The sequence below is a fragment of the Artibeus jamaicensis genome, unplaced genomic scaffold (assembly GCF_021234435.1).
Source record: "Artibeus jamaicensis isolate MK-2021 breed Jamaican fruit bat unplaced genomic scaffold, CSHL_Jam_final contig_1832, whole genome shotgun sequence".
In the NCBI taxonomy this organism is placed as follows: domain Eukaryota; kingdom Metazoa; phylum Chordata; class Mammalia; order Chiroptera; family Phyllostomidae; genus Artibeus; species Artibeus jamaicensis.
The window spans coordinates 1,010,070-1,024,059 of record NW_026521362.1 but is presented as its reverse complement, the minus strand read 5'-3'; positions in this window follow the sequence as shown (position 1 = coordinate 1,024,059).

Below are 13,990 nucleotides of genomic sequence, written 5' to 3'. Positions count from 1 at the left end.
AATCAAACAGAAGATCTAGAGACTGAAACATTATGCTATAATTTGACTATAAATTTCAGAATTACATTTAAACAACCATGGTAAATACATACATTTCTTGAACAAAAAAAACATGGTATAAAATAATTATTAGAAGAGATCAAAGACGGCAGAGGATTAGGTGGAAGCTATAATAAGCTCCTCCCAGAAACAAACTGGAATTACAATTTATAGAAATTATAGAAAAATCATCTGAATAACCAGCTGAAGCAGCTGCAGAGAAGCCTTATAACCAAGGACTTACAGAAGAAGCTGCATAGAGAGTGATAGGCAATGCAGAGGTGGGCAAGGGCTGGCTGGGCTCCCATGGGTGGCAACGAAAGTTCTGGAGAGATATCCCAGTTGCTGGGATTGCTCCCCTTGGGAAGTGCGAGGTCTAAACCCCAAGCTAGGCTCTCCAGCCTAGGGTATCAGAACCAGGAAAGGCACCCATGTAGCATCCATCTATGAAAAGCAGTGGAGTATCTATACACCAGGGAGAGAGGGCTAGAGATGCAGCCACCCTCTTAAAGGGCCAACACACAAAATTTCATTTGTAGCCACTCACCCTAAAGTCTGGCAGAGGGAGGGTAGGGCGGACTAATGTTCATGTGGAGAGTATGGGGTTTGTGTCTCTGGAGAGAGAGCTGAGGGGTCAGCCAGCAGAATCACTATGCTTTTTTCCCATACTGCAAAACACTCCTCTCTATGTGGTATCAGCTTTTGGGAAGCTATTGCTTGCCTATAGCCCTACAGCTGAAATTGTTCTAACCCCACCCTATGGAGCTTAAGCCCTGCTGAGGAGTACAGCCAGGCTTTCTTTCAGTGATTAAGCCTAACAAGCAGCCTGCAGGCAGAGGTGGATCTCTGGGTGCTTTGATACCTTTGCTGATCTGCCCCCAGCATTGGTGCTGGTAAAAGCCAATTTGGTCCACAGTTTAGTCTTTTCTGTACACAGCCAGGCCCAAAAGAGGGAGCCACAAGCTGTGGATTGCTGACAGCTCCAAACAGGTTGCCCAGGGCCATTTATAGGCAGCAACTTATATAGGCAAGTGATTAGGAAGACCACTCCACTGAGTTCCACAGGAAACCTACTACATAAGGCCATCCTAACAAGACTGGAAATCATAGCAAATCTTCCTAATACATACAAAAAAACCACAAAGAGGTATCCAAAATGGGGAGACCAAAAAAAATAGCAGTCCCCCAAAGAATAAGATAATTCTCCAGAAGAAGAGTTAAATAAAATGGAAGCAAGCAATTTATCAGATATAAAGTTCAAAGTAATGATCATAGTGTGATCAGAAGAATGAAAAAGTACATAGAAACCATAAAAAAGGACAAGCCAGAAATGATAAATATAATATCTGAAATAAAGAATACACTGGAAGGAAGAAACTGCAGGTTAGACAAAGCAGAGCATCAAATGAATGATTTGTAAGACAAGATAAAAGAAAACACCCAATCAGAGCAGCAAAAACAACTTTTAAAAATGGGGATACTTTAAGGGGCCTTTGGGACAACATGAAGTATAATGACTTCTGCATTATAGGGTTGCCAAAAGGGGAAGAGAGGGAGTAAGTGGTTGAGAACCTATTCACAGAAATAATGACAGGAAACTTCCCTAACCTTATGAAGGAAAAAGACACATAAGTCCAGAAAACATAGAGAGTCCCAAGCAAATGAACCCCAAAATGCCCAGACCAAGACACGTCATAATTAAAATGGCAAAGGTAAAGGCATGAGAAAGAAAGAAAACTTCAGGCCAATATTGCTGGTGAACATAGACGCTAAAATTCTCAACAAAATGTTAGCACACCACATCCAGCCATATCTTAAAAAGATCATACACTACGACCAAGTGGGATTCATCTCAGGGATGCAAGGATGGTATATTATACTTTACTGTTTGCCATTTATTGATGACACATCAAAAAATGTAATACATCACATAATCAAAATGAAGAAAAATCACATGATCATAACAATAGATGCAGAAAGAGCATTTGATAAGATATAGCATACATTTATGATAAAAACACTCAGCAAAGTGGGAACAGAGGGAACATACCTCAATCTAATAAAGGCCATATGTGAGAGACTTACAGTCAACATCATACCAATGAGCAAAAACTTAGAACTTTCCCACTAAGATCAGGAACAAGACAAGAATGTCCGATTTCACCACTTTTATTCAACATAGTATTTGAAGTCCTAGTCATAGCAATCAGAAAAGAAAAATAAATAAAAGGCATCCAAATTGGAAAGGAGGAAGCAAAACTGTCATTGTTTGCAGATGACATGATAGTCTACATAGAAAATTCTATAGACTCCATCAAAATACTACTTGACATAATAAGTGAATTTGGCAAAATAGCAGGATACAAAGTCAATATTCAGAAATCAAAGGCATTTTTGTACACCAACAATGAAATATCATAAACAGAAATCAGCGGTGAAATACCATTTGATATAGCAACAAGTGAATAGAGTACCTAGGCATACCCTAAGCAAGGATATAAAAAACCTATACTCAGAAAACTACACAACATGGAAGAAAGAAATTAAGGAAGATCTAAACAAATGCAAGCATGTACCATGTTCATGAATTGGAAGACTGAACATAATCAAAATGGCCATACTACCCAAAGCAATTTACAGATTCAATGTAATCCATATTAAAGTATCAATAACATATTTCACAGATATAGAACAAACATTTCAGAAATGTATATGGAACCATAAATGACCCCAAATAGCTGCAGCAATTTTGAGAAAGATGAACAAAGTAGGAGGGATCACAATACCTGATATCAAACTATATTACAAATCTACTGTAATCAAAACAGCCTGGTATTGGCATAAGAACAAACACATAGACCACTGGAACAGAATAGAGAGCCCAGAAATAAACCCAAGTCTCTATGGTCAATTAGTATTGACAAAGGGGGAAAAAGCATAAAATGGAGTAAAAAAACCTTTTCAAAATGGTGTTGGAAGATCTGGACAGCTACATGCAAAAAAATGAAACTTGATCACCAACTTACACCATACACAAAAATAAATTCAAAGTGGATAAAAGACTTAAATATATGTCATGACATAATAAAAGTCGTAGAGGAAAACATTGGCAGAAAAATCTCAGACATTCCACGCAACAACATCTTCATGGATATGTTCCCTAAAGCAAAGGACATAAAGGAAAGAATAAACAAATGAGACCTCATCAAATTAAAAAGCTTCTGCATAGCTAAAGAAAACAGCATTAAAATGGAAAGAGAACCAACTATATGGGAAAACATATTTGCCAGTGATATCTCAAACAAGGGTATGATCTCCAAAATACATAAAGAACTCACATGACTCCACTCCAGGAAGACAAACAACTCAATTAAAAAATGGGCAAAAGGCTTGAACAGACACTTCTCCAAAAAGGACATACCAAGGGTCCAGAGACATATGAAAAGAAGCTCAGCATCACTAGCCATCAGAGAGATGCAAATTAAAACCACAATGAGATACCACTTCACACCAGTGAGAATGGCCATCATAAACAAATCAACAAACAAGCATTGGAGAGGATGTGGAGAAAAGGCAACCCTATTGCATTACTGGTGGGAATGCAGACTGGTGCAGCCACTATGGAAAACACTATGGAATCTCCTCAGAAAAGTAAATATTCAACTGCCTTTTGACTAGGCAATTACATTGCTGGGATTATATCCTAAGAACTCTGAAACAACAATTCAAAAGAACCTATGCACCCCCATGTTCATAGAAGCACAATTTATAATAGCCAAGTGTTGGAAGCAACGTAAGTGCCCGTCAGTAAATGAGTGTATCAAAAAACTGTGGCACAGTTTTCTTTACAAAGAAAGAAGGAGCTCCTACCCTTTGTCACAGCATGAATGGAACTGGAGAGCTTATGCTAAGTGAAATAAGCCAGGCAGTGAGGGACAAATACCATATGATCTCACCTTTAACAGGAACCTAATTAACAAAAGAAAAAAAGCAAGCAAAATATTACCAGAGACTTTGAAATTAAGAACAATCTGCCAGTAGCCAGAGGGGAAGTGGGAGAGAATAATGGGGGGAAGGGTTTTCAGAATTACTATAAAGGACACATGGACAAAACCAAGAGGGGGGTGGAAGCAAGAGAGGGAGGTGGGTTTGGCTGGAATGGGTGGTAAATACAGACAACTGTAATTGAACAACAATAAAATAATTTTAAAAATAAATGAAAGAATTGGAAAGTCCTGAATAGACACTTCTCCAAAGAGGGCATAAAAGGTTAATAGACATATGAAAAGTTTCTCGATGTCACTAATCATTAGAGAAATGCAAATTAATAGCTGTTATATTAAAAGTAAAAAATAAAATGGCCAAGTTAAAAACAAAGATGAATCTTAGAAGCCATAAGAGAAAGGCAGTTACTTACAAGGGAATTCCCATAAAACTCTCACGGAATTTCTCAAGAGAAACATTCTAAAATGTTTCAGCCAGTTCAGAAAGGACTGGCTGAAATATTCAAAGGGATGAAAAGCTATTTTATCCAGCAAGGTTATTATTTATTTTTTTAAAGACTTTTAAAATGTACTTTTAGAGCAAGGGGAAGGAAGGGAGGGAACTATCAATTTGTGATTGCCTCTCACGTGCCCCTTACAGGGGATGTGGCCCACAACCCAGCCACGTGCCCTGACTGGGAATTGAACTGATGATCCTTTGGTTTGAAGACTGGCATTCAATCCATTGAGCCACACAAGCCTGGGTGGTTATCATTTAAAATTAAAATAGAAATAAAGGACTTCCCAGAGAAGAAAAACACAAAGAAGTTTGTGGCCATCAAAACACTATTACAAGAAATGTTCAAGGGCTTCCTTGAAGAGGAAGAAAGAGGAGAAGGAGAGAGGGAGAAAAAAGTCAGGGAAAAAAGGAGGGGAATAGGAAGTGGGGGAGGAGGAGAGGGAGAAGAAGGGAGAAAACCAGAAGAACATAGTTAAAAAATAAAATGGCAATAAATATGTACCTATTAATAATCACTCTAAATATAAATGGCTTAAATGCTCCAATAAAAAGGCATAAGGTAGCTGAATGGATAAGAAAGTGAGGCCCATATATATTTTGTCTTTAACAGACCCACCTCAGAACAAAGGATACACACAGACTAAAAGAAAAGGGAAGGAAAAATATTTCATGCAAATGGAAAGGGAAAAATATGGGGCAGCAATACTTACATACAATAAAATAGACTTTAAAACCAAGAGTATAGTAAGAGACAAGGAAGAACACTACATAATGATAAAGAGAGCAATCCAACAAGACAATATAACCCTAGTAAACATTTATGCACACAACATAAGACCATCTAAATATGTATAGCAAATTTTGATGGACATTGACAGTAATACAATCATAGTAGGGTATTTTAACATCCAATTAACATTGATGGATAGATCTTCCAGGCAGAAAATCAATAAAAAGATGGTGGCCTTAAATGACACAAGAGATCACATGGATTTAATTGATATCTTCGGAGCATTTCACCCCATAGCAAGAAAATACATATTCTTTTCAAGTGCCCATGGTACATTTTCTAGAATAGACCACATGTTAGGACACAAAAGAAATCTCAATAAATTTAAGAAGAGTGAATGAATCAAGCATCTTTCTGACCATAATGTTATGAAACTGGAAATCAATCACTAAAAGAAAACCAACAAACACAAAAAGACACAAGAGCTAAATAGTGTTATTCAACAATGAATAGGTTAACAATGCAATCAAGAAAGAAATCAAGATACCTGGCAACAAACTAAAATGAGAACACAACAACCCAAAATCTGTGGACACAGGAAAAGCATTCCTAAGAGGGAAATACTTAGCATTACAGACCTATCAGAAGATACAAGACAAATTTTAAAAAACAATCTATTTTTTATTGTACTTATTGGAACTTGAAGTACAACAAAGATGAAAATGAGTGGAAGGAAGGAAATAATAAAGATAGGAGCAGAAATCAATGAAATAGAATCTAAAGAAACAATACAAAAGATCAATGAATCCAAGAGCTGGTTCTTTGAAAAGACAAATAAGATTGATAAGCCTGTAATCAGATTCATTATAAAGAGAGAGAGAAACCAAATGAACAAAACCACAAATGAAAAAGAAGTAGTAATTGATACCACAGAAATACAAAGGATTGTAAGAAAATATTATGAGTAACTATATGTCAACAAATTGGACAATCCAGATGAAATGGATAAATTCCTAGAAGTATACAATCTTCCAAAACTAAATCAGGGAGAATTAAAAAAACTGAATAGATGGATTACATCTATTCAAAAAGTGAAGCAGTAATCAAGAATCTCCCAACAAACAAAAACCCTGGACTGGATAGCTTCACAGATGAATTAACAAACATTCTGAGAAGAACTAACACCTATCTTTTGCAAACTACTCTAGAATACAAAAATCAAGAGAGGGGAAGATTCCAAAGTACATTTTATGAGGCCAGTGTTATCCTATTTCCAAAATTAGATAAAGATACTACAAAGAAAGAAAATTATAGGCCAATGTATCTGATGAACTAGATGCTAATATCCTCAACAATATATTAGCAAACTGAATCCAGCAATACTTTAAAAAGATCATACACCATGATCAAGTCAGATTTACTCTGGTGTTGCAAAGTTGGTACAATATCCACAGGTCAATAAATGTGATACATCACATAAACAAAATGAAGGATAAAATCGCATAATCATATCAATAGATGCAGAAAAAATTTGATAAAATCCAGAAGCCACTTGTGATAAAAACTCAGCAAAGTGGGACTGGAAGAAAAATACCTCAAAGTAATAAAGGCCGTATATGACAAATTTATAGCCAATACATACTCAATGGGCAAAACCACAAGTGTTTGCCTTAAAATTGGAAAGAAGACAGGGATGTCCAGTTTCACCTCTCTTAATCAATAGAGTACAGGATGTCCTATCCACAGCAATCAGACAAGAAGAAAAAAATATCCTAATGGGAAAAGAAGAAGTAAAACTGTCATCATTTGCAGATGTCATGACACTATATATAGAGAGCCCTAAGTTTCCACCAAAAACTACTGGAACTGATCAAGGAACTCAGTAAATTGAGCAGTACACAAGATAAATGTCCAGAAGTCAGTTACACTTTTATATGCTAATAATTAACTGCAAGAAAGGGAAACTAAGAAAACAATCCTATTCATAATTGCTTCAAAAATATCTAGGGCTAGGGGCGCGGTGGGTCGCTCAGTCGCGCGCATTTACGTGCGGAGAAGCCAGTGAGAAGGGAAGCCAGCGCAATACCGATCGGATAAACCCCACGCGTGCAGAGTGACTGGAAACGCTGGGCTAGCGGAGAGGAACGCCATTGCTCCCTCTCTGACCCCGCCCCCACACACAGCGTCACAAACCAGCGACCTGGGTCGCCCCGTCCTGGTAAACAACTAAGGCTTCGCTCCGCTCACTTAACAGCGCGAACAGACCAAAAATGGCTCTAGGACAACTTAGAGCCCCAGAACCGATAGATCTAAGCGATGAAGAAATAGCCAGTCTTTCAGATGCACAGTTCAAAACACTGGTTATAAAGATCCTTACAGAACTGGTTGACTTTAGCCACAAATTAGAGAAACATATGGAAGCTAAATTAATTGAAATGAATGGGGATACAAAAGATTCCAATAGTAATGGAAAGAAAATTGGGACTCAAATCAAGGGAGAGAACCAGAAGGAAGAAAAAAATGGTCAAACAGAAAGGAATGAAGAAATAAGAATTCAGAAAAATGAGGAGAAGATTAGGAACCTCCAGGACATCTTTAAACGTTCCAACATCCGAATTATAGGGGTACCAGAAGGGGGAAAGGCACAACCACCAGTTGAAAAATTATTTGAACAAATAATAAAGGAGAATTTCCCCAAGATGGCAAAGGAAATAGACTTCCGAGAAATCCAGGAAGCTCAGAGAGTCCCAAAGAAGTTGGACTCAAGAAGGAACACACCAAGGCACATCATAATTACATTAGCCAAGATTAAAATGAAGGAGAGAATCTTAGAAGCAGCAAGAGCTAAGGGGACAGTCACCTACAAAGGAGTTCCCATCAGACTGTCAGCTGATTTCTCAAAAGAGACCTTACAGGCAAGAAGGGGCTGGAAAGAGGTATTCCAAGTTATGAAATCCAAAGACCTACATCCAAGATTGCTCTATCCAGCAAAACTTTCATTTAGAATGGAAGAGATCTAGGGCTAAATTTAACAAAAAATTAAAAGACCTGTACTCAGAAAATTGTAAGACACTGAAGAAACTATAAAGAAGGTACAAATAAGTGGAAGCATATACCATGTTCACAGATAGGAAGAATTAACATCATTAAAATGTCTATACCACCCAAATCAATCTGTGGATTCAGTGTGCTTCCTATCAAGATACCAATGACACATTTCACAGAACCAGAACAAATATTACAAAATTTATATGGAACCATAAAAAACCCTAACAGCAATACTAATCTTGAGAAGGATGAATAAACTTGGAGTTATCATGCTATCTGATATCAAACTATACTACAAGGCTATATTAATCAACACAGCATGGTAATGGCATAAAAACAGACATAATGATTAATGGAACAGAACAGAGAACCCAGAAATAAACTCACATATTTGTAAGCAATTCATATTTGAAAAGCAGGTAAAAAATACAGTGTGTTAAAGATAGTTCATTCAATAAATAAGTGCTGAGAAAATTTGACCAGTAAGTGCAAACAAAATAAAACTATACCACCTTCTTACTCCACACACAAGAGTAAACTCAAAATGGATTAAAGACTTAAATATAGACTTGAAACCATAAAAGTCCTAGAAAAAAACATAGGCAGTAAAATCTCAGGCATTTCTTATAGCAATATTTGTTCTGAGATACCTCCTTGGGCAAGGGAAACAAAAGGAAAAATAAACAAATGGGACTACATCAAACTAAAAAATGTTTGCACAGCAAAGGAAACCATCAACAAAATGAGAAGACAACTTATTGAGTGGGAGAACATATTCACCAATACATCTGACTAGGGGGTTAATATCCAAAATTTATAAAGAACTTTTAAAATTCAACACCAAAAAACAAATAATCCAATTTATAAATGGATAAAGGACATGAATAGATAATTCTCCATAGAGGATATACAGAAGGACAATAGATATGAAGAGTAGCTCAACATCACTAATTGTCAGAGAAATGCAAATTAAAATAAAAAATGGGATATTACCTCACAATGTTCAGATGGCTATTATCAATAAATAAAGAAACAACAGGTGTTCGTGAGGCTGTGGAGAAAGGGGAACCCTCATACACTATAGGTAGGAATGCCAATTGGTACAGCCACTGTGAAAAGCAGTATGGAGTTACCTCAAAATATTAAAAATGAAACTGACTTATGATCCAGTGATTCCATTGCTGGGAATTTATCCTAGGAAACCCAAAACATTAATTTGAATGTATATATGTACTCCTATGTTCACTGCAGTGTTATTTATAATAGGCAAGATTTGGAAGCAGCCTAAACGCCCATCAGTAGTTGAGTGGATAAAATAGTTATAATAGCTTTACACAATGGAATACTACTCAGCCATAAAACAGAAAACTTTACCTTTTGTGACAGCCTGGGTGGACCTGGAGAACATTATAAAAAGTAAAATAAGGCAGCCATAGACAGACAAGTACCATATGATTTCACTCATATGTGGAACTGAATGAACAAAGTGAACTAACAAAGCAGAATAAAGACAGGCCCATTGGTAGGCACAGACAGCTTGGGATGGTGGGAAGTCAGGGTAGTGGGCAAATAAGAAAGCAAAAAAGAAAGAACTCATGAACATGAACAACAGTGTGGTAATTGTAGGGGGTTGTGGAAGAATGGTGGAAGTGGAAGAGGGTATGAAAAGATAAATGGTGCTACAAATTAATTAATTAAAATAATTATTAATTATATGAGTTCCAAATGTTAGGTAATATCAACAAAATAAAACATTTTTATTTAAAGAAAAAATTAAGAGAATTAAAACAATGTTTTTCCTTTTACAAAGGGGGTAAATAAAAATTTTTATTTTTGATAGTAAATAAATATAATTTATATATTACATATTTATACACACATGCATACATATTTATAGAATCATAAGCATGTTAAAATTACAAAGGTACTCTCAAAGTTAATCCTATAATATGTCTTCTGAGTCTCCAAAGAAAAAAAACAAATAAAACATACACTATTTACCAATAGACAGTAAGAAAAGAAAACATCAAGAAAACATTTTCTAAGAAAATGAATTGGAAAGCGAGAGGGTTAGGAATACAGATTATGATATTATTAATGAGTTAGATAAACATCATATTTAGAAGCAAAGACCGATGCTCAAAGGAAATATCCAATACCCAATAACATTATAGATTAAAAAATAAAGAGCAGAGGGATTTCCATCAAGAAGGCAGTGCTGATAAATGTGGCACTTGAATCCTCCTACAACCACATTAAACTTATAACTAAGCATCAAAACAATCTCATTCAGAACTGCCTGGAATCTAATTGAATAGAAATCCTATAACTAAGGATATAAATAAGAAACCACACCCAGACTAATAGGAGGGGTAGAGGTGCTGAAGGAGATGCATGAAGGAGTTGGAGAAGGATTTTGTAGTGGATCAAAATCAGGAGGAATTTTTATTTTTCCTGCACAGCTGATCCTCCAGGATGGTCACAGTCAGTCCTCTCAGCCAATGGACCCGGAGACAAATCCCTCCCATGAAGGTGATGACAGCAGTCAAGGCTTAACTACAATAAAAGGGTATATAGAGTCCATCTGAGGGGTGCGCCTGGAGTGGTCTAATCAAGTGTATAAGGAAGCTGTGCCACTGGACACTATAGAACACCTACTACATAAGACCACTCTACCAAGCCCAGGAGACACTGTGCCTCTACCTAATACATAGAAACAAACACACGAAGGCTGTCAAAATGAGGGGAAAAAGAAATATACCCAAAATGAAAGAATAGAAAAAGAACTAAAAATGGAGACAAGCAATTTACTAATGCAGAGTTCAAAACACTGCTTATAAGAATGCTCAATGAACTTAGGGAAGAGGAGATAAACTTAGTGAGAATGTCAACAAAGAGATAGGAGACATAAAAACAGAGATGGAGAACATAAAAGTGAACCAGTCAGAAATGAAGAATACATTAACTGAAGTAAAGAATACATTACAGGGAATCAACAGTGGAGTAAATGAAGCAAAGGATCAAAACAGAGATTTGGAAAGCAAGGAAGGGAAAACACCCAATTGGAACAGCAAAAAGAAAAATGAATCCTCCCAAATGAAGGTAGTCTAAGGAGCCTCTGGGACAACTTTAAGCACATCAACATTTGCATCATGGGGGTGCCAGAAGGAAAAGAGAGAAAGCAAGGAATTGAAAATTTATTTCAAAAAATAATGACAGAAACTTTTCTTAATTTGATGAAGGATATAGACATACAAGTTCAGCAAACACAGAGAGTCTAAAACAAGGTAAAACAAAATTGGCCCACACCAAGACACACCCTAATTAAAATGCCAAAGGTTAAGACAGAGAGAATTGTAAAGGAACAAGAGAAAAATAGTTATCTAGCAGGAAGCTCCCATAAGACTTTCAGCTGATTCCTCAACTGAAACTTTTCAGGTCAGAGATTGGCAAGAAATATTCAAGGAGATTAAAAGGAAGTACCTACAGCCAATTATACTGCAAAGCTATCATTTAAAATTGAAGGGCAGATAAAGAGCTTCCCAGACAAGAAAAACCTAAGGGAGCTCATCACTTACAAACCAGTATTACAAGAAATGTTAAACGGTCTTCATTAAAAATAAGAAAAAAATTGCCCTGGCTGGTGTAGCTCAGTGGATTGAGCTTGGGCCGCAAACCAAAGGGTTACCAGTTCAATTCCTAGGCAGGGCACATGCCCGGATTGTGGGCCAGGTCCCCAATAGGGGGCATGTGAGAGGTGACCACACATCAATATGTCTCTCTCTCTCTCTTTCTCCTTCCCTACTCTGTAAAAATAAATGAATAAAATGTTTTAAAAAATAAGAAAACAATTAAAATAATAAAATAGTAATAAATACATACCTATCAACAATTACTTTAAATGATGAAATCTAGTTAACTGCAACAACATGGATGACCTAAAGGATATTATACTGAGTAAAATAAGTCATAGAAAAAAAAAGCCGTATGATTTCTGACTTTAAGAAACAAAATCAACAAACAAGCAGAACAGAAACATACTCATAGACACAGAGAACATTTTGATGGTTGCCAAACAGGAAGGAGCACTGGAGAAATGTGTGAAAAAGGTGAAGGGATTAAAAAGTACAAATTGGTAGTTACGGAAGTCATGAAGATGTACATTACAGCATAAAGAATGTAGTCAATAATATTGTAATAACTATCTATGTTGTCAAATGAGTACTACATTTATCAGGGTGGTCATTTAGTAAGTTACATAATATCTAATCACTGGGTTATGCACCTGAAACTAACATAATATTGTATGTCCACTATAACTGAAAAGTAAGAATTATTTAAAGCCAAAAAAGAGAAAAAAATGATACAAAATAAAAAAGATGACAAAGATATGTCAACTAAATTAAATATAAAGTAAAAATAGTACAACAAACACACATTTTAAAGTCAAACACAATTAATGGAAAAAGGAGATTAGTCTTACTTTGACAAAAGGCATTCCATAAAAAAAGATATAATTGCCAAAACGGTGTATGCATTTAATAACATAGCAATGAAACAGGCATAGGAGGATGAAGTGGGGAGATATTAAAACAAGGTTTAATTTTTCTTTGTGTGCTATGTAAGATCCATTATTTTTTTTTGGCTGTTGACTTGTTTGCATGTATAGGAGAAAACTGTATTAGAAGCAAATGTATTATGTAGAGCAGTTTAGAAGAAGAGGTATCAGCAGAAACAAAAAAATTTGTTAGTAAATTTAGGGACTAGTGTATACATTGGAGAGAAGCTTCTGAACAGACAGCTGAAAGAGGGAGAAGTCAGCAGGACTGTAGTCATTTGTTTTGTTTCACTTTAAATCACAGCAATTTAAATCACATTTGAAGTTTGATCATGTAGAATGTTAAGTCATGTAGAGATTTTACAGAATCTTAAAAAATTTCTAGTTCCCTCAAAAGCTTAAGAGATGCTTATATCAGCAGGCTTGAAGAGGTTTTTATGTTATGTGTTGAGACATAAAACTATGAGCCAGAGAGGGACATTAACAGAAGAGCCAGTGCTCTTTCAAGTGTTTATGGGACACTTACACATCTTCAGTGAGTCTCCTAAACATAAACAGGACTGTATATGTTATCTGAGCAGTATTTAATAATAGATAGAAAAATAACTCCCTATGACAACTGTAAAGTGCAAAACTTCAAAATACTTCCTGGATCAAACAGAAGGTGCTCACAGGCATGTGTAGATTTTCTCATCAAATTTCAAAATACATTTCAAAGCTACAATAGATAACACAGGGTGATATGAACTCAGAAAGTTATCTGGAAAAGAAGACAGAAACTGATTCAAGAATAAGTATGCAAGGTTTTGTATATGATAAAGAGATGTTTGAAATAGGGGGGAAATGGTAGTTCAATTACTATTCTGGCTCACTGTATGGATGGATAAAATTTAGATAGCTACTTATTAACCTTTAAATACATTAATGCACTAGGAGACATATAAAGGACTAATTTAATAATACCGGGATAAAAAGTCTGTTTTAAAATTGTGATATCAAAGAAAAAGAGAATTGCTGAAAAACTATCTTTTCTGCTTGTTACATCTAATTATATTTATTTTCTTGTTGCATTACCTAAGATTCCCAGAGCAATGTAGAACTTTGAATGGATA